Source organism: Eptatretus burgeri, chromosome 12, assembly GCF_056783735.1.
Source record: "Eptatretus burgeri isolate ZD-2024b chromosome 12, Ebu_testis_v1, whole genome shotgun sequence".
Taxonomy (NCBI): Eukaryota; Metazoa; Chordata; class Myxini; order Myxiniformes; family Myxinidae; genus Eptatretus; species Eptatretus burgeri.
The window spans coordinates 57,131,431-57,155,675 of NC_140972.1; the positions used below are offsets into that span (position 1 = coordinate 57,131,431).

Sequence of the window (24,245 nt, forward strand, 5' to 3'; positions counted from 1 at the left end):
CAATGGCTCCGGCATTCTGTGCCATTAACTGGATATCCTTCCCACACGGCCGCCTGGGGGTGACACCGCGCGCGTCACGATGGGTGGACCATTTACGGTTTTATGAATCGCTCTCACGATCATGGGATTCGTGTTTTCATTCCATCACCATTTACCGATCAGTTCATTGCACGTTTTCTGGTGTCCAGGTATCCGTACTCCGGTTAAAGCACCACAACAACGTAAATCCGGCACCACCATAGACCTACACCATGATACACCATGCGACTTGATTACCTTCGTGGTGGAATCCCAAAACGTATGACGTCACAAACGTTTCCTGGCCAACCTTGGAGCCATGACAAAGCGTCGTTCCACCTCCGTGGCAGAAATTGCTGTGGAAAGCGTTTCCAAATTGAACTTGCTGAGCAATAATTGCGCGTTTTCTCTTCCATGTCACATCAGCAGATGAAGTGAACAATTGGAAAATAATTAAATCTGGTAAACTCGGGATTTTTACATTTATATCCATTGTTTTGATTGTTGAACGCTCCTGGGCTGTCCTTTTTGTTTCCTTTTTAAAGTTGTTGAAGTTTGGCTGAAATTATGTCACTATGTCGAACCTCTGCCGATTCAACGTCAGTTAACGTTGTTTCAATGTAATGTTTTGCCTGTTGCAATGCAACATTTCCCCCCCCCCACACATAATATTCTTCTTATTCTTCTTCTTCATTTTTGTATGTGCAGTGCAAGGCTGAATCGGGGTAGCATCATCAACCCAGCTTTGTATTAAACACCCAGCTGGCTCACTAATGACCTGTCTGCACTGCTTGGTCTGGTCGATACACATGATTCCAATCCATACATTGTGGTTGACTCTTCAGTCATGTCTTCAAGACAACTTGCAATGGACACAACACTGCTAACTATGTGTACAAAGATGGTGAGTACAGGCCCAACCTGATGCCCACCCCCAACGAAGTAGCCCAATAAGTAGTCTGTAACAGTCTCAACTAGTCCCACCTCCTTGAGAGATCAGCTGAGAGGGAATGATTGGCCCAAGGCTTTCACGAACTGGCCGACCAAGCCTGAGTTCAACTGAACTCAACTACTCTTTCCAAAGGACACCGTGGGGTTTTTAACATCCACCAACTAATTCCGGCAGACGGGACATCAATCTTCACGTCCATCTTTGCGTACTTAATAGCAATGCAACGCCCTGCCTGAGAAACACAAATCCGATAATTTATACCTGTGTCAGGAATCGAACCCAGGTTGGACAGCTCCAAGGTAAGTGCACGACCTCTGCACCATCCTGTCGAATGAACCCTCTCCCTCCTACCTATATATACGGAATACTGAATAAATAAACAAGTAAATAAATCAACAAACCAAAGGCACGATCGAGAAGCATGTTAAGCTCATGTCCCTTGGTGACACAGGTCGCTTACCTCATTAGAAATTGAGAACGAAGCTGGTCCAGGTACCGATCAGTCGAGGCATATTCATTTAACTGAGGAAACTGATGTACTGTACAGTGCTGTACTGCAATGCAAAATCAACACAGGTGTGAAGATATATGACATACCAGGTGTGATGGCTCCAACAGACGTTGTTGCGTGCCTGAATCTCAGTGTGCTCATGTACGGGGGGGGGGGGGGGGTATCACAGAACGTCAACCCGTGACAAGCGGAGCACAATCACTGCTCACTTCCAATTCATACATCTGGTGCATTTGACCCTATGTTACAAAGATGCTCTTTCAGATTGCTGGAAACATTTCATAAGCTTTCGGTGCATGCTATATGCTCGAAATCCAATCACGCTCCAAAACAATGTTGATGGAGAAAAGCTAATCAGATGATACGATTGTATATCAGCGGAGAATGGGCTAAGGTGTGACAGACACCCAAGGTATTCTTAGACATTTCACAAACACTTTTATGTCCATCTTTTTGTGATTTCCAATGGGTTTATATTTTTAATGATGAGATAACTACATGTTTAGCATTCCCATCTGAGTCCATGTCCCATGATATGCTGTAGGGATCCCAGATTCTAATATGATGAATATACTGTGATGATTTGTCTACTGGCTCTGTAAAGCACACTTGATGTCTCCGATGCCCATGCTTTGCCTGACATCTGTGTACAAGCTCGTCCATTACCCCATTGTAAAAGTAAATAAATAAATAAAAAGAGATGACACTGACATACATATCCTCGAAGAAGGACAGAGGAGGTTTGGTTTAAGAAATAATTGAAAAGGTCCACATTGCCCCCCCCTCCTCAATTCTCTCCAATATGACCCTATTTTTAGATTTCTGGACTAGATATCGATAGTTTTACTTGTAGGTTTTAAAAGTTGGAATGTCCTCAAACGTTTGGTCAAAGCACTCCCTGTTACGTGTCCCAGGTGTGATGGTAAGGGGCACACGTATGTTACCTGAACTGCTTCGTCAGAGTATGCCAACCCTAAACAGGCAGCACACTGCTGTGTCACCAATTCAAAATGGCCGCCATTGTGGCAGTTCATCGTGTTTTGGAATTTGCTGCTTTTCTCAGCTGCCTTCAGAGTGTTATCGTTAATCCTATTTGTTACGTATGTCAAACTCTCCTCTTGCGAGGCAGGCCCAGTGGCCCTGAACAATGCTGACCGCAACAGGCCGAGTGCATGAGCGGCGTGGAGGCCCCTCAGTGCCTAGGCCGAGGTGTGAATGCTCTTGGATTGGTGGCACACGTGGGCTGCGTGTTTCAGGGAAACTCCAGGGAAGCTAGCTACAAAAGGACCTCCTTCACTGCGCCCTTTCATCAGTGAGGCTTTGCATCAGATTTGACAGAGCTTAGAAGGGAATTAAACCCCAGCCCTTTTCCCAATCCAGGCCAGTGAAATGCATCTTTATCCGCAAAGGTTCAAAGCGGTCAGTTGAAGTTGCGTCAAGAATGTGAACTTAACGGCTCTTTCTTGGTTTCAGGCACTGAGCTAAATTAGGGCCTCTGAGCTTTCTGTCACCGCGCCCATGCATGCAGGCTCTATGGAAGACCATCCCGTGCAAACATCATCCGAAGCTGTATCATGACGAACCATCAAGATGGCAGATCCATTCATCGGTGTAACCGTTCCTGTATTTCATTCAATGCCACAAGTCAACGCTTTATGTAAGAATCACACAACTCAGCAGCAGAATTCAATTCGCACATGTCATCATTGAATTACTGAGATTGTATAGTTTGTGTATTCCGATTTTTATCCAAAAGACGACACTTAAAGTTGAACCTTCCGCAGATAACACGCTGTCTGGAGTCTAGACATGTTATTAACTCCCAGATAACAGCGTAGTCACAACAATCGTTGTACATTAGGCCTTATGCTGGAATAAAGAAGATCAAAATTGATGTAGATCATCACTTTGGATGACGAGTCCTTGAGTGTGACACCTTGAATGTCCTGCAGTCACAAGTTGACTCTTTCAGTGAAAATCCGACTCTTGAATGTTTTCATTGGTGGAGTTTTATTTTTATAATGCCACTCGTACATGCTTTATGCTTTGTTGAGACATGAAACAATAAAACCGTTTTACTGCCGTGACAAAGAGAGAAAGCGATACGTCATCTTTGCATTGGCATTTCTGTAAGCAGAACGTTGCCTTTGTGACTTAAAAACCTAGCTCGTGCCACCTGTTGAGTTACAGTGATAACAATCATAGTTACCCTTCGTAGCGTAAGCCAGCCGTTCCCATGTGACATGTGAACAACTTGGGTACCTGAATTTGCTTATAGTGTAGCTTCTGAACCAGCTAATAACAGGCATGCTTTGACATGGCGAGCAGTCGTGTCAAGGAGTGTCCAAGAAGAACAGACTACTTGCTACCTGCAGTTTTAGAAGGGATTTAGTCATTTTCAGGGTTTCGGCGATAACACACTTACTCATCACAAAAGATATCGTCAATCTTCGACGTCAACCAAACACCAGTGCCGGCAGGTGGATCCTCCTGCTTAACATCCTTCTGATGCACAAGGTACACAATGATGCCTCGACCTGCATGTGCAACATTAGGGTGAAACTTTATAGCTGGGGCGAGATTCGAACCAAGGCGAGACAACTCAGAGGTGAGTGCACGTCATATCTCTACCCTAGAGGCAAGTACTTAAATAATAGACGAGTTATCGCCCGCACCCTGAACAAATTGCTAATTCCTGCCAAAATTGCCTTCAATCAAACGTCATGCGTGGCCTACGGTTCGTGAAACACTTGGGCCAAAGACTTCTCCCAGCCGATCCCACAAGAAGCTCGGTGGGATTCATGTGGGTCATTAAAGAAGTAGTCGATATAAACCAACAAATTACTACGGTAGTTCATGGTTCATGTAAACCTTTTACTGTATAACATGTTAAATTATAGTTCAATGCTTACATTTCTTGAATTTATGTTGTCAACCCTGAGGAAGTGATACTGGAAGTGCCATCATTACTGGCCAAAGCATTCTGGGTGAAACCAAAATAGCTGCTAACACGGTCAAGTGTATTGTGGAAGAGAGCGTTTCATTAAGTTTCTTATGAAGGAAGACATCTAATCAGCTGACATTCACGTGAGGCTCTCTGAGAAATTTGGTGATGCACGTCTTTCATGTTGGCGAGTTGTGTTTTAATAGTGTACTGAGTTCAAAATTGGCCGTGAATTGGTGAGCGATCTTGAGTGGTCACGTGCAACCAACTGTTGTCACTCATGCAGACATGCAACGTGTTACTAAGGTTTATAAATGTAAAAATAATTTCATGTCATTGTTGAAAATGTGGAAACATTCATTCTCACTTGAAATTCAATAAAGTTTGTGCTTGAAGTGATACCCCACTTTTGATTAAAAGGCAACTCACATGGCCATTCCATCATAACTTCGAGAATTATATCTGAGAGAGGAAGATTATTTCTTGAAGAAGATTGTGTCAAGTGATGAGACTTGGGTCAAATACTTCTCACGAGAGTCAAAGCGAGCCAGCACAGACTGGAGACATACTTGATCCCCACCACCAAATTTTTTTCTTCCAAGATCAGCCGGAAAGCTTACAGCAATTTCGTGTTTTGGGACCTTAACAGTTTCATTCACACAGTGTCATTCACACATTTACACAACTTGAACGAACGGGTTGTGTCACAGTCTTTTGCAACATTCCAGCAATATATATGTTGACTGCACTCACTGTGTGATTTTTTTTTACAGTTCGTGCTTTACACGTTGTCTCGTCTGAGTCGTGAGCAGAGAGCCAATCTGAAGTTTCTTGCCAAGCTTGGCAAAACACCATCTGAATCCTTCGCAATGCTGCAGCAATTCTATGGGGAACAAACGATGTCACGTGCACGTGCATTTGAATGGAACAAGAGGTTCAAAGAGGGATTGGAGGAGGTTTAAGACGATCCATGGTCTGGAAGACCTTGAAGGAGCAGAACGGCAGACAACATTGAGCGTGTGAAGCAGATGGTGTGCGCAGATCGTCGACTCACGGTGCGGATGATTGCTGAGGAACTTTCCATCAACAAGGACACGATCTGTAGCATTATCACTGAAAATCTCGAAATGCACAAGGTGCGTGCAAAAATTTTCCCCAAGCTGTTGTCCATGGACCAGAAACAGCAGAGTCACTGTCTGTCAGACATTATCGAGCACCTCGAGGACGATCCAGACCTGCTCGGGAGAGTCATTACTGGCGATTAATCGTGGATATTCAAATACGATCCCGAGACCAAACAGCAGAGTCGTCAGTGGAAAAGTCCGACATCACCAAGACCAAAGAAAGCAAGGATGTCGAAGGTCAAGGTGATGCTCATCGCATTTTTTGTCATCAAGGGCATCGTCCACTTTGAGTTTCTACCACAGGGTCAAACAGTGAATAAAAACGTGTGCAAGGAGATCCTCTGGCCCCTCATGAGATCAGTCCAGAACAAGAGGAGGGATCTCAGGGAGAACAATGCCTGGGTGCTCCACCATGACAATGCCCCTGCTCACAGTGCCCTGAGCATCCAAGAGTTTCTGGCGGAGAGGCACGTGCCATCTCTGAAGCAACCCCCGTATTCGTCAGACTTGGCCCCTTGTGATTTTTTCCTATTCCCCAAGCTCAAGGGGGTCATCAAGGGAACCCAATTTCCTGATGTGGAGGCCATTAAAAGGGCCGTGACGACAGAGTTCTGGAGCATTCCAGAAGAAGCCTTCTGGGGGTGCATCGAAGTGTGGAAGAAGAGGATGGACAAGTGTGTGAGACTGGAGGGATACTATTTTGAAGGGAACAAGCTGTGATTTCAATATATTTTTTGGAATAAATTTCCTCTAAAGTCAATCCCCTTACTTTTTAGATGGACCTCGTGTATATATATATATATATATATATATATATATATATATATATACATTATACATAAATATAGAAATATGCAAATATATTTATATGCATATCTTCTTCTTCTTCTTTCGGCTAGCACCCGTTAGGGGTCGCCACAGCGGATCAACCGTCTCCATTTCGCTCTATCCTCCACATCTTCCATTGACACTCCAACCACCTGCATGTCCGCCCTCACCGTATCCATGAACCTCTTCTTTGGCCTTCCTCTTCTCCTCCTGCCTGGCGGCTCCATCTTCAACATCCTTCTCCCGATATACTCCGCTTCCCTACTGTGCACATGTCCAAACCATCTCAGTCTCGCCTCTCTCACTTTGTCTCCAAACCGTCCTACCCGCGCTGTCCCTCTAATATACTCATTTCTTATCCTATCCATCCTCGTCACTCCCAACGAGAATCGCAGCATCTTTAACTCTGCCACCTCCAGCTCCGCTTCCTGTCTTATTGTTAGCGCCACCGCCTCCAAACCATACAACATAGCTGGTCTCACTACCGTCTTATATACTTTCCCCTTCACTCTTGCAGCTACCCTTCTGTCACAAATCACTCCTGCAACTCTTCTCCAACCACTCCATCCTGCCTGCACTCTCTTTTTCACTTCTCTCCCACACTCTCCGTTACTTTGGACAGTTGATCCCAATATATTTATATGCATATATATATATATATATATATATATATATATATATATATATATATATATATATATTTCTATGCATATATATTTCTATGCATATATATGCAAATATATATATATATATTTATATGCATATATGTATATATATATATATATATATATATATATCTCCTTTCAGCTGCTCCCTTTAGGGGTTGCCACAGCGGATCATCCATTATGATCCGCATAATGATTTGGCACAGGTTTTACGCCGGATGCCCTTCCTGACGCAACCCTGGTCGCCTCTTACGACACAGGGATATGGTACACCTATTCTAACCGGGGAATACACCGGGTCCAGTACACTGGTACTCACTTCGCCGACCTCAGAAGGATGACAGGTTGAGTCAACCTCCTGGTGTGTATTAATTCAAGCGGCCAACGGGGCTTGAACTCAGGACCTTTTGGATCCCAAGCTGCTACCCGAACGACTACGCCAACACCAGGCATATATATATATATATATGTATATGTATATATGTATATGTATATATATATATATATATATATATATATATATATATATATATATATATATATATATATATATATATATATATATATATATATATATATATGTGAGCCTGGTGTTGGCGCAGTGGTTAGGGCAGCGGCTTGGGATCCAAAAGGTCCTGAGTTCAAGCCCCGTTGGGCCACTGAATTAATACACCAGGGGGTTGACTCAGCCTGTCATCCTTCCGAGGTCGGCGAAGTGAGTACCAGTGTACTGGGCCAGTGTATACCCTGGTTAAAATAGGTGTACCTTATCCCTGTGTCGTAAGAGGCGACCAGGGTTGCGTCAGGAAGGGCATCCGGCGTAAAACATGTGCCAAATCACAATGCGGATCATACGGATGATCCGCTGTGGCAACCCCCTAATGGGAGCAGCCGAAGGAAGAAGAAGATATATATATATGTATATATATATATATGTATATATATATATATATATATATATATATATGTATGTATATATATGTATGTATATATATGTATATATATATGTATATATATATATATATATATATATATATGTATATATATATATATATATATTTATATGCATATATATATTTATTTATATGCATATATATTTATTTATTTATTTATATGCATATATATATTTATTTATTTATATGCATATATATATTTATTTATATGCATATATATGTATATATTTATATGCATATATATATATATATATATATAATATATATATATATATATGTATCCGGGTGTAGTGGTGTGCGCCTGTAATCCGGTGACTCGGAGGCTTGGGTTGGAGGATTGCTTGAGGACGGGGGCTCTGCACTGGGCAGGGTGTAAAGCAGCCCGGAATCATGGCGAAACCCAAATCCTGATCCCTGTGTCGTAAGAGGCGACCAGGGTTGCGTCAGGAAGGGCATCCGGCGTGAAACCTGTGCCAAATCAGTATGCGGATCATAACGGATGATCCGCTGTGGCGACCCCTAACAGGAGCAGCCGAAAGATGAACAACATATATGTATATATGTATATATATATATATATATGTTTATATGTATATATTTTATGCATATACATATATATATATATATATATATATGCACATATATATTTATATGCATAAATATGTATACAAATTTATGTGTATATATATATATATATATATATATATATATATATATATATATATATATATACACATACATATACATGTACACATACATACATATACATGTACACATACATATATACATGTATATTAGTGGGTTGTACTTTCACATTGTGTAAGCATATGCCCCATGCTTCCCCATTGTCTCTGGTTGCTCACCTGCATTTGATTTTTCATTTATTTTTTTCCTTTATTTATATTTCCATTTTCGGATTCTTTGCCATGGTTCTGTGGTTTTTTTTTTCCTCATGTATCAGCTTCAATGTCGGTCGGCACACAAAATTACCATGCTTCCCATTGTCTCGGATCGCTCGCCTGCTTTTTTTTCATATTTTGTTTTTCATTTATTTATATTTTCATTTGTGGATGTTGTCTAATGGTTCTGTGAATTTTACCGGTGTAGCAGCTTTGATGTCCCTTGTCAAGCAAAATTTTAGCTTTCTACGTCACCTGGAAGTTGCCTATCATTAATTTCAGTGAGTTAGTCAGTCAGTCAGTCAGTCAGTCAGTCAGTGGTTAGAAAGAGCTTTATCTATTACTAGCGAGGTACGTTTCCACATTGTGTAAGCATACGAACCATGCTTCCCCATTGTCTCGGGTCACTCACCTGCATTTTTCCCTTTTTTTATTAGTGTTATTTTTTCATTTATTTATGTTTTCATTTATGGATGTCCGACGATTCTGTGATTTTCTCGGTGTACCAGCTTCGTTGTCACGGTCGAAACAAGTCACGGAAGTGATTGCGAATCACCCTAAAGCATTATCCTGACTCTTTTTCACAAGCACAGGCATTTTCTTTCTACCAATAACTTGAAGTTTCAGCCACATACGAGTTTTCTATCCTGAGAAGCTAGCTGGATTTCTTGGAGCTTAGAGCCAAGACCAGACTCAAATCGTCGTGCTGAGTCACCATGAACAACATAATTTATTTTAGGACGTTTCCGAGCCACTGTTCTGCCAGAGGTTCCAAATTAGTGGTTCAGCTACTGGCCCTCAGAATCTGAATATGGCGTAAATATCGACGTTTCCCCAAAGTTTGCGGGCTCACCGAGCCTCACCAGGACGTCCGAGCTAATCGTGACTTTTTGCGAGAGGGGTTATCTGTCTACTAGCTCAGCCATTCTGGGGTACCTCAGACCTTCCACAGCGGCTCTAGAACCTGTCAAAGGAGGCACTCAGTTTGATTCTCGCACTTTGGAATTGGCATTTCACACTTCCGTAGCTCTGTGTGGTTTTCACTTGTGTACAGCGGCTCACAAGGAACCCTCAGCATGGCTGTGTGGGTATGGTCGCGTAGTCTGTAGATGTATCTTGGACCTCAGCGATTCTGGGGTACCTCCGGACTTCCTCTACCGCTCTAGAACCTGTCAAAGGATGCACCTGGTTCAATTCTTGCACTTTGGAATTCGCATTTCACACTCACAATGCTCGGTGCGGTTTTCAACTATGTGTACAGACTCTCCTGGAACCCTCAGCATGACTGTGTTTATATGGTTGCATGGATCACTAACATATTTAGGACGTCCTTCATTTGGCGCTACCGCGGACTCTCCGTAGGGACACCACGGGTCACTAAAATAGGTCCCAGGATGGTATTCGTCACTTATCTGACACGCTGCCAAAGCCTCGATGGGGCGACAGAGGGTGCTACAGCAGTTCCTGAGATCATATTTTGCACTCGTGAATTACATGGCGAGGGAGAGTGCGTACAAGTGTGCTTCATTTCCCATGCGACCACCAAGGTTATGGACTTTGCTAAACACGAGATAGCAACCTCGATCACATGAGAAGCCTCATTGAATGGAATCCCATACCGTCTTTGTGGCATGTAGCACATTTCACATCTCGTTCAACTCGTATTCTGCCTTTACCACCCCTGGTTCACCGGTGAGGCAAAGGCAAGCCGCAAATGCAACATCATCACACATGTAACAGGCGCGAGCGCATCGTGTGACGATTTCTCAAACACACGAAGTACAAGAACCTCATAACGCCCATGCGACCATCCATCACAAAATCCCCACAATCACGCCTCTTCCATAACCACGCTCATGCTTCCATCCATCATTCATTCCCATTAAATCACATCCTCACTATAACACGCCCATTGGTCACTAACCCCTCACATCCTCCACGCATTCGTGCACACGTGCATTATTCGTGCAATTTTGTTCCCTCCATTATGTCCCCGGAAGCCGCCGATGTTACCATGGGTCACTAATCCCTGTAACCACGCCCCAAGCATAACCACACCCCCAGCATAATAACCACACCCCCAGCATTATAACCACGCTCCCATCTTTGTCTGGATGTCCATCGGCACACAATATTTCAGCTTTATACGTCACCTGGAAGGTACCGATCTTTAATATCAGTCAGTGAGTCAGTCAGCAGTGTGACCACTCCTTGGCTTTTTTCACAAGATATTGGCTATTCTTTGTTCACCTTGGCGTCTTGGTTTTCTAGAGGTTTTCTTGGCGTATCGGTTTTCTATTATCATCGCTTTTCCAAAACCTTGTGAATTCTTGGCTTTTTTCATTGGCTCGCCTTGGCATTTATGAAAATGAGGAGTGGTCACACTGTCAGTCAGTGGTTAGAAAGAGCTATATACACTACATGGCCAAAAGTATGTGGACACCTGCTCATCCAACATCTCATTCCAAATTCATGGGGATTCATATGGAGTTTGTAACCCCCCTTTGCTGCGATAACAGCTTCCACTCTTCTGGGAAGGCTTTCCACTCGATTTTGGAACACTGCTGCAGGGATTTGCTTCCATTAAGCCACAAGAGCATTGGTGAGTTCGGGCACTGATGTTGGGCGATTAGGTCTGGCTCTCATTCGACGTTCCAATTCTTCCCAAAGGTGCTTGATGGAGTTGAGGTCAGGGCTCTGTGCAGGTCCGTCATGTTCATCCACACCAATCTCGACAAACCATTTCTGTATGGGCCTCGCTTTATATATATGATGGTTGTGAGCTTAAGGAAGGATGGTTGTGAACCCCCCCCCCCTTCCCTCCTCCTACAAGCTCCTCCCCCCACCACCACCACCACTACCAGGAATGACAAAGCACATACATACAGGATTAAGCTAGTTATTTCTTAATATTGTGTTTAGTGATTAAGAATATATTATTTTCATTTCCATAGATATGCATAGCAAATGTGAGTTAGCATTACATTAATGTTCTTTCCTTTCTTGACATACTGGACTCGGACCATTTCCCACAACACGTACACACACTGCACCAATAACACATTCCCACGTCCTCGTCGGTGGAGAATTTGGAGCAATTGGTTTGAGGGGGAATGAGGCCAAGGGACTGCCTCATTTGCCTTCCTCCAAAGGCCACTGAATCATCTACCTCCCCCTCTTCCCCCACTCCTCCCCGAACGGGAGAAATTCATCACCCTTGACAGGTGGGCACCAAGTTCTTGCCACTCCCCACTTCTGGGACTTCTTGAACCTCTGCAAATGCTTTCTGAACCTCTTTGAAGGCCCTCTTTTGACCAAACTCAGTTGTCGGGAAGAAAGATGGGACCCAGCCAATCACCACCAATGGGGGACCCAACCGCCCCAGCTAGCATGGCAACAATGGGAAACCTCGAAGCTGTGGAAATAGTGTGAAATTGCTATTGCGGAATTTATGTAACATCTCCATGAAAGAGTTGATATCGTGTCTTGACTTATCCTGCTCTGGTTTGAATTGAGATCGAGCTCCTGGGGCAATTGGTCCAAATGATTAATTTGTCTGATTGATAATAGGGTGCGGCACGTAATGCTGGTTCACTCGTCTTACTAATATTCGTTATGCAGTCAACGGCACGGTTCCCCATCTACTTCAATTATCTCACAGGTACAGTAAACCGACCCTGTGTGCGAATATCCGGCCAGAGGTGAGTGTTGTAGACATTGTTTGTGGTCTTTTGAGAAACACGTTGGCCTTTCAGTTATTTGGGCCACGTCTATAACAATATATTATTATGGATCTGAGGTTTGAGGCTCACCATGAAGGGAAGCACTTGAGTTCCTCCCAAACTCCCGGTCCTGCCCCTGTTCCTTGGAGACAATATATCATGCTGCGCCAATGTTATGGAGGCGCCCAGGCGAGCTCATAACAGGAGCCCCCGTGCCCCCCGCCTTGTGCATATAAAGAATCTGGCCAGGCTTAAACGACCCCATTTCGCACTCAACCGGCCTGAAAGCCCGGCTCCCATTCCCATGGCACGACTTCAACTGTGAGAGGTCACCGAGCATGGATAACTCCGCATGCCAGCGGGTTGCCAATCAACCATGAGTGCTGATTGGTACTGCCAATCTAGGCAGGGTTTCACTACTTCGCGTGAGTACCTTAACTGTGGACGGCTACATCAAGGGGGGGTCTCGTGCCCTCAATGCATACTCGAGTAAACTTACTGTATCAAGTGCAGCCGAGTGGAGCTACCGAGTACGCACCAGCTAACAAGAGCCAATCCATCAGTGGGGTAAAACTTACCAGCTACCTTACGTGTGGACTATGCTGGATCAATGGAGAAAAAGACACGATGAGCTAGGTACATTTATAATATAAGCAATTTATTACAAGTGAGGGCGAGACCGTTCGAAGCCGCCAGCAGGATATTTATATGCCCCCAAGTAGGGAGGAGTCCATGGCCCAGCAGGCGTGGCCATACCACGTGAAGGACAATCCCCGCCAACCTCATTCATAATGCGCCGGGCTCATTGGTTCCAGACCTCGCTGGCATCACTTCCTCCAGACCGGAAGTGTCTCAATCGTTCTCCAGACAGGCCATAGAGTAAAGCTCCTGACTTATGTGGGGGCAGTGTGCAGCGCGATCATCACCGCCGACAAGGAGCAACAACAGAAATGCCAGCGTAGACGTCTGCTGGATGGCAGCAACCTTGGCTGGTCATGGTGCTCCGAGCAGGGCAAAGTGGTGTCACCGAGCAGGTGTGATGGTGGTTTCCGCCGTCAATCAATGGCAAGCAATTGAGATGGTGGTTGAAGTGGTGTTTGAGGTGGGAATGGCACTTGGTGGAAAATTGGCATCAAGACAGAAGAGTGTTGGCTGAGGTACAGTGGTTGAAAGGCAGTTGTTGTAGTTTTGTGGTTTGGAGGTTGCTGTGGCATCAGTGGTTGGAGCGGTGTGGTTGAAATACGGTGGTTGAATTGTGGTGAATCTAGCAAGCAAGCGTTGAGATGAGAACAAGCACTGGAATGTGAGCTTGTACGAGGTGGTTTAAAATGAATCTATACTAATAAATGTCAGTGTGTGTGTGTGTGTGTGTGTGTGTGTGTGTGTGTGTGTGTGTGTGTGTGTGTGTGTGTGTGTGTGTGTCCTCTATAACTCCAAAACCATGAAACCTAGCAGCCTGAAACTTTGCATGCATACTAAGGGAACTTCAAGGAAGTGCATGAGTGAAAATTGGGTGTTTGGGTTAATAAAAACACCCCTTTTGAAGATAATTATCGGCCTTATGTAATCATATCCTTTATCAGGTGCATACTCGGTCACCGCTCTCAATGGGGTCAAAAGGCGTTTCTTTGGTTACCTCGCTGGGGTCTGAAGCCACCATGTTTTTTGGCCTGCTCAACCATCTCTTGATGGTGTTTCAGGCTGCTAGGTTTCATGGTTTTAGAGTTATAGAAGAGACACACACAGTTTTTTTTCACTTTCCTCACTCATATTATTGAATGCCTGTTCATCATAGCTATGAATCACTGGGTACATTGCAATGCTTATAAACGGCTGGAGACGCCAGCGTTTGTTTCTTTATTTTTTTTCCGCACATGCCATAACTTCGAGAATCTTTTAAACTAAGCTGAACTACAAAATTTAAGCTCCAGAATTGAACTTAGCAGTAGTTTTGATGCTAAAAAAATGTTTATTTGTCTAATTCAGACATACTTTAGACATTTGGACAAAGCTATCGCTTGCCAAGCCAGCCTTCCTTATCAACAATTTAATTGGAGTGCTTGCTTGAATGCTTACACCACTTGCGAAGTGCCCTTGAATCGACGGCGGTGCAGTTCCAGTCCTGATCAGGATGTACAGTTGGCAGTTGCTACAAGGGAGAGGTATATATTGTTGCGGGCCGGGGGTCGGGTAAGAAGACCACTAGGGGGGGGGGGCTATCTCGGCTCCCACCAGACTCCCCGGAATTGTAGGCCGTCGCACACAGATAATTCCATGCCGTGGCGGGTTGCTTAACCGACCGTGGACGCCAATAACTCAACCACGTGACTTGGGGCCCTCCGTCGAGTTAATTCGGTTACCTAAAAATAACCACGTGATTTAATTACTGGGGAACACTCCCTCGGTACGCCTTATCCGAACCGGATCACTACCAGACCGGATCGGATGCAGCCGAGCGACGCTGCCAAGGACGTACCGGCTAAAAGGAATGGATTGTTGGGAATAAAGTCCCGGCTAAGCTAGGATTTGGACCATGCTGGACCAATGAAGGAAAAGACAAAAACGAGCTGGGAACATTCAGAATAGTAATTTATTAACAATGGGCGAGGAAAGGTATGTGGTACGACCAAGAGATTTATTGGGGTGTGTTGTGCAGAGATCAGTTAGAGAGGTGTGGTGCAGCAATAAACAAGCAACTTATAAAAGCGGACGCAGAGCAGACCTAACCCGAAAATAATAATTACAATCTTCTGTAGGCTTACTTACATAGACAGGCGCCAAGACACACACACACATGCACAGACACAGAAAACCCGATGAAGAGGAATTGAAGCAAGACAGGAGAGGAGTTGAGGCTACGGTCTCTCGGTACCTTTGTATAACTGATACACGGTACCCGAATGCGCCACCAATATGTTTGGGGGGAATGCTCCATGGCGCAGTACCCCCCCCCCCCGACAGCTGGCACGTCGTCTCACTTCGGGCAGCTCACGTCGAGGCCGTGGGCGTGAAGGAGGGGCTTGAGTTGGGAGGGTAGAGTCAGAGTCATTTGGGTGGAGAAGAGGAGAAGGAGCCCAATGATGACGACAGAAGGCAGAGTCGAGGTCCAGCTTGAGCGGAAGGTGAGGCAGAGCAGCAGAGAGAGAGAAAGAAGGATCCGCTCAGACCTTTATAGGCCCCGCGACGTGGGGCGGGGGGGCCACCCTGAAACTCGGTGATGTCACCCGAATCGGGCGTTCTGATTGGCCCCAACCCCCTGTGCGGCCCAGTCGCGATGGCCGGAAACTGCAACATTCCATTTCCGGCAAGATGACCCTACGCCGCAACGATGTCCTGCTCCGACCTCACGACATGATACGAATCGCCCACACTGAACTCCGTGCCATGAATCGCCATGCAAGAACCCCCAGGCCATGCCCTGATGACCGGCCGAGGGCAGCGTCAGTCTCGCACGCCCGCTCGGGTGCCCCCGACCAGTGCTGGCCAACGCGCCCGCTCCGTGTGCGCCACGTGGCCCGAGCTGTACAACATGCCTCCGCCCAATCACAGCTTCACTGGCCGTAGAGGCGAGAAGGTAAGATGTTATGGTAAACCCATGCACAGACAGTAAGATGTGTCCATTCGTGCCTCGCTCTGTACGATAGCAGTGTCGCGAGTGACGCACGGGTCTGCTTTTGAGAGCACGTTCCGTACAACATCTTCCGTTCCGATCCACCACTATGCACTGATGGCCAGCGCTCGCCCGATTCTGCTATCGTGTGTGTGGGACGAAACCCAATCAATATAATTAGTCCAGAAATGGGTTGAAAGGAACGCGCCACTTGCGCCTTGCACATTCGCCTCCTGTGCAACGTGGCGTGGGGTTGCCTTTCTATTATCGGCCTCGGTACGTGTTCCGTGCAGCGTGAGCGTCATGCTGGGTGTGTTTCCTGTGTTGTGGAAAACACCATCGGGTGGAAATTACCACTGCGAGTGCGTTTGGCAGGCTGTGTTTTGTACGGAGGGTTGTGGGTGTAGTGCCTGTTGGCCTTTGATGAGGACCCATCTCACAGCGAAGGGCGCACGTGGCTCAGATTTACCTCAGGAATAATTAGAAATGAAGAGTAGGAATGAAGTTCGAAATGAAATGAAGAAGGAATGATGTAAGCAAACCTAGCTACGAGATCCTCGCAATGCACGCCCCTGTTGTCCTGCTAGACCAGGGGTCTCCAACCTACGACCCGCGGGCGGCCCCTTAGACGGATGTATGCGGCCCGCGGTGCCATATTAAGTTTACATTACAATGCGGCCCACGATACTGCCAATTTGTCAGGGTCAATGATCAAAGCGTTCTGTAATTTTTATTATGATTTTGATTCATATTAGACACATGTGTTTTTAATACGATTATTCATTTATCATATTCGTTGGCAAGAAAAATATATTCAGCACTAATTTTTGTTTAAATTTCCGCATATTAATTATTATTTTTTCCCGGAATTTAGCTTCCTTTTTTGGATGCGCCCTCCGCCCCTCACCACTTTGGTTTTGTGGCCCTCCGCCCAAAAAGGTTGGAGACCCCTGTGCTAGACAAAAGGGAAGGGACTATCTACATGTATAATCATGGAATAACTGTCTTGGGACCACTATCTGTTGGATGCATGTGGTTCTGAGAACCGCAACAATATATGGGTATACCGGTGATCCTCGTATAACACGTGGTCTGATAACGCGTTTTTGCTGCAGCGCAGATTTCATTCAACAAAAACAACAACAATAACCTCTTTGTCATTTTGGGTGAATCGTTCACTCACTGCCGCGCCACGTCATTCTGAGCGAGTTGTCCGTGCTCCGTCATTCTGAGCGAGTTGTCCATGCTCCGTCATCCTGAGCGAGTGGTTCGTGTTCCGTCATTCTGAGCGAGTTGTTCCTGCTCCGTCATTCTGAGGGAATTGGTCGTGTTCCGTCATTCTGAGCAAGTTATTCGTGCTCTGACATTCTGAGCGAGTCAGTCATGATGAGCACAATCCCGACTGCATGAGAAGTACCAAGGTGCGGATGGAGATGGAGAATGTCCTGAAATGTCACAAGGAGCTATACGAACAGAAAATGAAGGCAGCCACTCAAGTCTCCATTATGAAGTTCTTCAAAAATATTCCAAGCGAATCAGCCTCCATTTCATTTCTGAGCTTTCAACCTCAACTGGACAGCCTGCATCACCTGAATAAGCCTGCCACAAGCACTATGTACTGTATCCAAACCCAATCATGACAACAGTTATTAAAAAGTAATTAATTTTAATGTTTTTATTTGTTATATATTATATTTACGCATTATTTACTGCTTTTTTGCCCCTCCTCGCTCCTACACCGCTTCTTGCTCCTCCACCTCTCCTCGGTCTACCTCCCTCCTTGCTCCTCCATCCCTCCCTCTGACCCCTCTTTTACCCCTCACCCCCTTAGTATATCCATCGTCTGGATGGTGGTTATCTGCAGACATGTCCAGACAGTGGTTATGTCCGGACGGACCCGCCCCTCACACTGCCTTAACTTACCCTCCCCTCATGCTACCTTCCTTGCCTTCCCCTCATGCTGCATTTCCTTGTCCTCTCTCATGCTACCTTCCCTTTCTGAACCCCTCCTCACTCCCCCCACCCTCCTCTTCCTCGCTCCCCAACCCCACCTCGATCTCCCTCCTCGTTCCTCCTTCCTTTGTCCCACTCCCTCCTCTCATCCCATCCTCTCTCCTCCTTCTTATTCCCCCCCCCCCAATTTAATATTCCTGTCAGCGAAGTGACGGGATGTATTTGCTAGTTTGTCATTGTATCCAGTGTGATGCAGTGATTGTGGTGGTTGTAGCGAGTGTGTGGTGCTGTTAGAGGTGGCATGGCGGTTGAGTTTTCGTGGAGGATTTGAACCGTGTTTTGGTGTGGATATGTAATTGAAGTGGTACGCATGGTGCGTCTTATCTTGGTGGCCATGGTGTGTGTGCCTGATTGTGGTTTTAAATTAAAAAACAGAAAAAGTGGAGAAAGTGGTGAAAACCCTAAGTGAACCCTACACAATGCATATGACCCATAAACCCACTATAGTGGAGCAGTTAACAAGATCAATCGTTCAAATGATGATACAAGCATGAAACTTGGCAGGAATATTTATTTTATGTCACTTTATGAGAAAAAAGTGCTCGCCACTTGAAATTCCAACATGGCCGCAATTTTCCAAGATGGCCGCCAGACTACCACCCAAAATAAGAACAGATAATAACAATCGTTCAAAGAATGATACAAGCATGAAATTTGGCAGAAATATTTATTTTATGGCACTTTATGAGATACAACTGCTTGCCACTTAAAATTCAAGATGGCCGCCATGTTTTTCTGCCCTGCAATGTTCATTGTTCTGATTAGGTCTGACAAGAACAACTGCATAGTGGGGTACAACTTAGTCTGTAACTATAGCATTTGCACCTTCCACTACATTGTGTCTTGCATCCATATTTCATTAACTCCTGGCAGCTTTTAGCTATGGGAGCAAGAACAGTCCAGAAGACCTTCCACGAGTCATCTTCTTTGAACCAACCCCACTCGGATGGACACTGAGCTTCTGGCTGGCAGACTATTGCCTGGCTCCAAATGTGTCCTGCTTGATATGCAGCTCGCTTGGCATGTTCCGTGAGTGCTCCTTGTGTTCGTGGAATTAAATCATATGACCTCTGCTTTCGTGCAAAGAGAGCAAGCCGCGCCTCATTCACTGACGCAACTGAACTTGATCTGTCATACATCAGGACCACAAATTTCTCCAGGATTTATAGATCAGATTCCTCAGTCTTTAATGGGCACTGACTGAGTTGCGTGAAGATTACTGACGCTTCATCACATACATTCCATGTCTGCCATGCTGTCTTTTTCCCTTTGCCATTGAAAGCTGATACAACATCACAACCGGTGAAGGCATGGAAGAAGAGCATCCCACTCGTTTTCTCTGGTCCTATGGCAGACATAATTTCGTGGATAGGGATCCATCTCCTGTGCTCCCCTTTGCCAAATGCAACCCACATTTTTTTCAAGACCTGTTGCGGCAAGAGAAGGCATAAGGGATATGGCAATAACTACAATGTCCATGTCATTAGCTTCAATCATCAGAGACTTGTATCCCTCGGTGGCTGCATGCCGAACATGTAAGAATATTTGCGTGTCTGCTTCTTCATGGGTACATGGGGCCACTTCCTCTAGGTTAACGCTGGTGTCGCTGGTGGTGGTGATGGCATTTTCTCCTTTAGTCATGATAACTGGATTGCCCGTTGTCATTTCAGACACTTCGTTGGCAAGGAAATGGAATAGCTCTGTTTTGTTGGTGCTATCTCTAAGGAAGCTCTTCCAATTCGAGGGAGTTTTACTTGTTGCTGTTACTCTCCTTCTGACGGCCTTTCCTCGTTGAGATCTTGCCTCTGACTTCAGGCTGGACTGATGATACACATCAAAGATGATGTCGGTTCTCTTGTATTTCGTGCTGGAGTACTCGATTTTAGGAAGAATATCCTTTCTGGCATACTCTTCAAATGTCTTTGGTGTTCGTGGTGCTACGATATTTACCAGCGCAGCTCCATCTACAATGAGTACGTCAGATTCTGGCTTTGTCTCTGGAAGCGTCACTTTGGCTTGTAGTACATCCACTAAATCCGATTTCGTACATGTGTGTAATTTCCCCTTGTTACTGAGTGAGGCCGGAAAAGACTGGTTTTCGTGTTTGAAGAACTCTTGCAGGTCACACTGTCTGTTTTGGCAGGAGATGAAGAGGCAGGAAAACAAATGGCAGTCTTCCTTCAGTAACTTTGTCTCTGATTTGCTTGCAGACTTTGGCTCATTTTGAAGAAGATTATCCTGTTCTTTTTGATAGGCTGGTAGAAGGAGCAGTCATTCTCACATTGTAGATTAGCCATGAAGGAATTGAACTTTTCTTTCCCTCTCTTCGTGATGCGTCACAATTAGCTGAGCAGCGGAAGGAACCGCGATGTCCTTAGTGTCGAGCGTAAGAAGATCTCCTGACTCCTCTTCAAAGGGATTACCCATTTCCTCCATTACCAATGTGAGCTGTTTGACTTTCTCAAATAATTCTCTCTGAACTGTTGCTGTTTGTTCATGGTGACATTAACTTTTCCTCTGTGTCCTTCTGACAGAGGCAACATTTCCTCCAGTTTGTTTGTGGTTTTGATTTTGCTTGAGTATCCATAATTTGTGACTAGCAATGGCAAGGTCGAGAGTTTATCCTTTTACCACCTTGCCTTCGTGCACTTTGATGTATGGGATACAGCTAGGTTCATGCGTTTGCCCTACACCTAGCCCGATCGTTCATCCAATGCCATTTAAATCCCGTGCGATCTGTAAACCATCCGGATAACTACATGTAAAACCCCCGTTATGTTTGGCTCGGCTCTCCCACGCTGGCACATCCTGTCGGTTCAGGTGCGACTATCTAACATCTGAGGGGTTCATTAGATAGCATTTGGGATACTAAACCAGATGGTTTAGCCGACATTGAACCCCATGCTGAGTTGCACAGCAGTGTATGCCACCAGTGTGCCCTGGTAGTGCATGACATACACTCTTTTTTGTGTTTAGTCGATATTGGCTGGTGTCCACCACCATTGATGGTTACAATGTGTCAGGGTCCTATAGATCCTTGTGGCTGCATTTTGGTCGCAAGTGTTTTTATTTCGGAGTTTTCCATCTCCTAATGAGCTTCATCTGCCCAGAGCTGTCTGGTTTTCAGGCACCAGAGATTCGCCTTTCGCACCACCACTATTTATGGAAACACCCCCACCACGTGAAGGCAAGAGTTGGAGCTTGACTGCCAGAGGCTTTGTTTCGCTTGCCATTTGGGGCATTTCATAGGAAAAGAGAGTTCATCCTCTTTGCCACCCCGGCATTAGCAGTCCTTTGGAGGGGCAATAACTATTTTGAGCAATTAAAATACGAGCTCTGTTCAAGATCTCCAACAATTCTAACCGTCCCCGTCTATAACGCGATGAGAACCAATTTACTTGTATTCGAAGCCTGCACAATAGTTGTCATTTGACTTCTTTATTGTTACATAAGTCCTAAAATTGATTAATTGGTTCATGAAATCGATCAATACACTCAAGAATCAGCTCCAGTAAGGCCAAAAACCTATAATTCGACATCAGTATGAAATAAATCCAACATCTCTGGCGATTTTTATGGTTTAAAGTTGTTTTTTTCATACCCTGGTGGCCATCTTGGAAAAAATGGCCGCCATGTTGAAAATCCACGTGACTAGCACTTTTTTTCTTGCAGAGTGACCCTGAAGGAACGTTCGTACCGAATTTCATGCTTGTATCACCATTTGAACAATTCTGCCAAAAAATCACACTTATTTGCTCCACTACTACACATAAGGGAAGGATGACCTGGAACGAATACTGACATAACTATCTTGGGAACCGCTATATGTTGCCTCGGGGGGGGGGGGAGTGCCGGTTTTGCAGAACCATACATATATAAATATATATATATATATATATATATATATATATATATATATATATATATATATATATACATATATATATATATACACACACACACACACACACACACACACACACACACACACACACACACACACACACATCACAAACTGTAAGTTTTAGATGTTTAAACGGAATTGTTCAGGGATATTTGAAATAAATCCTTAGGCAGGAGCACAGTTTTTGATAATCGACCAACCATGTACACAACCTTTGAAGAACAGACGACTTTTAACCCCTGTTAAGGTAGGTATTCCAAAACACATTTTGTGTTTCATCTCCAGACGTGCACAAGGGAGGCTTGTAAAGTAAATCTTTAAGACCAATTTAAAAAAATACATTCAACGTATGAAAATTGTTAGAGATCCACTGCCTACAATGTAATAAGCATATTATTATGGGTTTTTTTTCATAATCATTGATGAACCTGGTTCGTCTCACTGTTACCATCATGATTTAAAATAAATCGTTTATTTGGCAAGGGTTCCAATCCCGGACGAGTTGTCACTATCCAACGCAGAATATTCGACTGAGGCTACAGGAATTTGGAATTTGTTCGGGGTGCTGGGGATAGCTCACCTCCTATTCACAAAGGCCATCGTGAGATCTTTAACCTCAACTCGCTAATGCTGGCAGACGGGACGCCCAGTTTAACATTCATCCGATGGACGGTGCACTTATTGATGGCTAACCCTGATTGCGAAAAACCAGGATGACAATTTATAGCTCGGGCAGGATTCGAACCAGGCTAGACATGATGTCTCCAAACTTTAAAAAAAAATCAAATCAAATTGTGTGTTTTCGAATCAGTTCCCGAGCTATATCACCGACTTGGAAAAGCTTCAACATGTACGTTGTTTTGAATTGGAAAATATCCCAAGAAAAGCTTCCTCGTGTACTCACAAGATACTGCAAGAAAGTTACTCCAGATGTTCTTATCGAGACTAAACGCAAATGAACAAACTTTCCAACACCGACCCGACGAAAAGCCCAGAAATGCTATCCCTCTGGAATCTGTGTCTGATATGAAGTGCCAGTTGTGGTCACGTGGCCAACCTTCAAAGGTACTTTTAGCTGCCTCACTGCCCCAGAAGTATTATTATAAGAAGTGCTCTTGCTTTTGCTCTCCATCAACGCTGTCATCGACTTAGTCCGTCTCTGAATGCACTTCATTATTTCACCGCTGCCCGTCGTCTCTCTTCTACTGTAACTGGATCCACCTTCTGTCGCTGTGTGTTTTTAAAGCCTGTTTGTTGTGCCTTCTCGTCACTTTGCTGCCGGGATTTGCCCCCTTGCGGGCTCCGCTTTGGCTTCGATCCGCACGATAACGTGCATTCACGAGAGCAGGGCTCTGCTGCGATAACGTGTTCGGGTGCGCGGGTTCAGGTGTGCAAGGTTCTGCTGTGATAACACATTCGAGTGCGCAGGTTCAGGTGCCCAAGCTTCTGCCGTGATAACATTCTGGTGCATGGGCAATGGGTTCAGGTGCATGGATTCAGGTGTGTGGGTTCAGACACATGGATTCAGGTGTGCAAGGTTCTGCCATGATAACGCATTCAGGTGCATGGGCCATGGGTTCAGGTGCATGCGTTCAGGTGCCTGAGCCATGGGTTCACGTGCACGGATTCAGGTGTGTGGGTTTAGGTGCGCAAGGTTCTGCCGTGATAATGCATTCAGGTGTATGGATTCAGGTACATGGGTTCAGGTTCATGGGGTCAGGCATGCGAATTCAGGTGTGCAAGGTTCTGCCGTGATAACGCATTCAGGTGCGTGCATTCAGGTGTATGGGCCATGGATTCAGGTGCACGGATTAAGAAAGGTGTGTGGGTTCAGGTGCACAAGGTTTTGTCATGATAACCCAATCAGGTGCACAGATTCAGGTGCATGGGATCAGGTTCTCCCACAATAACTCATTCAAGTTCGCATATCCAGGTGTGCACATCGAGGTGCGTAGGGTTATGCCAGCCACGATAGCTCATTCAGGTGTGAGGGCTCTGCCCCAATAAATCGTTCAGGTACAAGGATTCTGGTGTGCAGGTCTCTGGAGCGATAACACATTGAGGCGCACACATGGAGGTGTGTGCATTCATGTTGATTGGGT

At 45.0% G+C, this 24,245-nt stretch overlaps 1 long non-coding RNA gene across 2 annotated transcripts in view; it reads left to right on the forward strand.

The window, feature by feature from the left end:
- Positions 1-24,245, forward strand: part of LOC147015684 (uncharacterized) — a 104,130-nt gene that overhangs the window by 44,909 nt on the left and 34,976 nt on the right. The window contains exon 2 of one of the 2 annotated variants that reach the window (XR_015049789.1): positions 727-922. The exons of the other annotated variant lie outside the window; for it this stretch is intronic. This is a non-coding gene — a long non-coding RNA (uncharacterized LOC147015684). The remainder of the gene's footprint in view (positions 1-726; positions 923-24,245) is intronic. 2 annotated transcript variants of the gene reach the window in all.